The sequence below is a fragment of the Impatiens glandulifera genome, chromosome 5, assembly GCF_907164915.1.
Source record: "Impatiens glandulifera chromosome 5, dImpGla2.1, whole genome shotgun sequence".
Classification (NCBI taxonomy): domain Eukaryota; kingdom Viridiplantae; phylum Streptophyta; class Magnoliopsida; order Ericales; family Balsaminaceae; genus Impatiens; species Impatiens glandulifera.
Genome location: NC_061866.1, coordinates 41,956,049 through 41,959,591, shown reverse-complemented (window position 1 = coordinate 41,959,591; position 3,543 = coordinate 41,956,049).

The following is a 3,543-nucleotide window of genomic DNA, read 5'->3' as shown; positions in this document are numbered from 1 at the left end:
GATTTTATATGTTTTATCGTTTTCATCATTTATTTGTTCGGTTTTAGGTTCTACAGGTGTTGGCATATACGCAGATATATTTCTGAACTCAGTAACCATTTGGTTGAGTGCAGATACTAGATCTTCTTTAGTAAACTCATCAGAAGAGAAATCAAATACCTCTTCGTCGTTTGCCATGAAACAGGTTGCTTTCTCTTCACCGTCTTCATTATCGGAGTATGCCCACTCGCTTCCACCGTCGGATGCAATGAGAGCTTTTTGGATCTCCTTTCCTTCATCAGCATGTTGATCATCATTTCTTCGGTAGTCGTTTCGTTGGTTATTGTTGTTTCCCCGATAATTGTTTCCTTGATTATTGTTTCCTTGATACCGGTTGCCTTGATAGTTATTCCCTTGATAATTATTTCCTTGATAGTTTCCTTCCGGTTTTCTATCGTCTCTTCTTGGTTTTCTACATTCTGACCTGAAATGTCCAAAACCATCACAGTTATAACATCTTTTGTTTGATTTATCTACATAGTTATAATTAAAATCATTATTAGATGGTGGATGGCTCTTCTTCATGAATTTCCCGAATTTCTGGGCTAGCATTGCCATCACATCGTCGGTTATTTGATCAGTGTTTTTGACTGGAGCCGGTGCGGTTGATACTGGAGCCGCCGGTTCCACCGATGTGACCAAAGCTCTTGTTGCGGTTGATGTAGATGCTTCATCTTCGATCCGAGACTTGATCTCGAATTCGTAGGCTTTCAAATCCTCAAACACATCATGCAACTTCATCTGCCCAAGGGTGCTTGATTCCCTCATCACCATGGTCTTGATATCCCACGTGCTTGGCAAGGATCTTAAGGCTTTGATGATCACTTCTCGGTTGTCATACTTCTTTCCGAGTGTCTGAAGCTCGCTTACTACGCTGGTGAACCGGTTGCTAAATTCCTTCATATTTTCTCCCGGTTTCATCCATATGTTTTCATACTTCTGCGTAGCCACCAAGATTTTATTCTCCTTGGTTCTTTCGTTTCCCTCGTGGATCTGGATGATCGTTTCCCAGGCTTCCTTTGCATTTTCGCACTCTGATATTTTGTTCAGCGTGTTGTTATCTATAGCTTTATAGATATGCCTCATGCAATGGTTGTCCAGGTTGCTTCTTCTCCGATCTTCACTTGTCCATTGGCTTTCCTCCTTGTTGATCTTGATCGGTCCCTCTTTCAGGACTCGGCTCATCTCATCATCTAACGTAATCAGATGTAGATACATCTGTTTCTTCCAACTACTAAACGCTTCGCTGTTTAGCATTGGCGGCTTGTCGCTGTGGGTCATGCTTCCCACCATCTTTGGTTGCTTGAGTGCTAAGAACCTCGCTCTGATACCACTTGTTAGGATCGGGGACGCCCTTGGAGGACCGGGTTGTTTTTCCGGTTTCGGTAAGGGTGGCCGCTTACACAACACACAACTCTTTGGTGATAGTCCGGTTAGAGACTAAAACCTTTCTCAGCACTGCACAACCTGTCACAGACTCTTGAACCGGGTTCAAGGGCGGAAATGTCTGTTTCAGGTTGAAGCAACGAATGCGACTTTTAGATGATGTTTTAGAAGGGGTAGGTTTTATGGATATGAGTGACCGGTTTTAGGAGTATGATTGGTTTTGAGGTTAAGGTTAAGTAAGCGAGAAATGAAAGCAAGGGAAAGAACACGAGACAAGAAATTTGTTTATGGATGTTCGGAGCAAACCCTCCTACGTCACCCCTTCTTCTCAGGTTATGAGAAGGATCTCCACTAACTCTTTAGAGTTACAATTACACTTCCGGTCGAGCCCAACTTCGCTACTCGCCGGTTACACCAAACTCACACTTTGATGTAATACAACAACTCAACACAGACACACACAGAAAGCTTTCCGTTTTTAGGCACACCGGTTATAGAATACAGGACTTTATCTCTCTAGAATTGAATGCTTTATGACTTTCAGAATTTATGATGCTCACAATTTCAACTACCGAACTGCATTGAATGAAGACGATCCGTCTTCCTTTTATCGCTGAAAGTAGCTAACGGCTACTTTCTTCTCTCTCTTCTGGATTGGTTAATCGTTATCACGCCTGTTTGTAGAGAGGTTGCTTGCACGCTTCAACTTCCTCAACACCTGGCATTCATGCAGGTGACTCTGAGCATATGATGACATAGCCGGTTTTTCAGATTGTAACACGTGTTGAACATCCGCCTCCGGTTGTCAGCATCGGATCAACACAGCATCATTGCTTTCCTCGCATGCTTCTGATCGGATCCGATCTTCTTTTATTCTTTCGAGACACGTTTCTTCCGTCATGGTACGTCACTCTTGAATTTTGAATCTTCTGACTTTTGATCTGCACTATCCGGTTTCAGTGTCTTGTGCATTATGATCCGGTTGGAGGGTAATCTTTTGTTCTTCGTTAACCGGTCGCTTGAGAAAGTGGTATCGGTTCCTCTGATCTTTAGCTTGATCACTTGAGGCTGGTTTCTTTGAAGTATATCAGCAACCGGTTTCTGATGCCCTAACCGGTTCATGCGGTTTTTAGTGGTGTCTGCACATGGAGATTAACCTTTGTTTAGTTTGTCTGGCCGGTTCCAAAAATTAATCTACTTAATTTTTCTATCATTGTTCATTATACATTTATTTTTCTTTGAAATTGAACTTTATATATTTATTTTTGTTTGAAATTTCTCTCCATAAATATTTATTTATTTGAATTTACATAAAAATAATAATTGATACCATTTAAAATGTTAAACTCGTTAGTTTGTAAGTTTGTATTGAAAATATGCACAAATTCCTTTTATATTAGATATATTCATTTTTTATTTATTAAATCCTAATATGGGCCAAAAGTAAGAAAAGCATTAATGCCGTCTGATTTTTTTCGCTCGCAGATTTGAATTAAAGGGATTGAGAGAATGATGCCATGGTGGGTAGGATTTGAGAATGAAAAAATGATGGTTCGAACGCGTTAATAAATGAATTTCTTGAAAGAAAATATATTGATAAAATATGTGAATTTCAGAGTGATGGAATGGTGGTGCAAATTTGAGAATGAAAGAATGATGGTTCGAACGCGTTAATAGATGAATTTCTTGAAAGAAAATATATTGATAAAAATATGTGAATTTCAGAGTGATGGAATGGTGGAGCAAATTTGAAAATGAAAGAATATAGTGGTTTGAACGCGATAATAGAGTCTTTGAAGGATAAGATATAATGAAACATGGTGTATTTAGGGAAATGCGGAATTTGAGAATAAAATAATAGTGATTTGAATGTCGTTAATAATGAAATTTTTGAAGAATAAGATATGTAGGATAAAGTTCTTAAATTTTCGGAATGGATATGGCGTGGTCCCTTAATTTTTTTTTAAAACTTAAAGACAGCGCGAGCAAGATGATCAACATTCAAATTGGAAATGGTAATGACACTCTGTTCTTGAATGACCCCTGGTTCGAAAACAGACCCATCCTTCATAACAGTGTATTCTCCATCACTCAAATCAGGTGAGAATTTCAATTGGC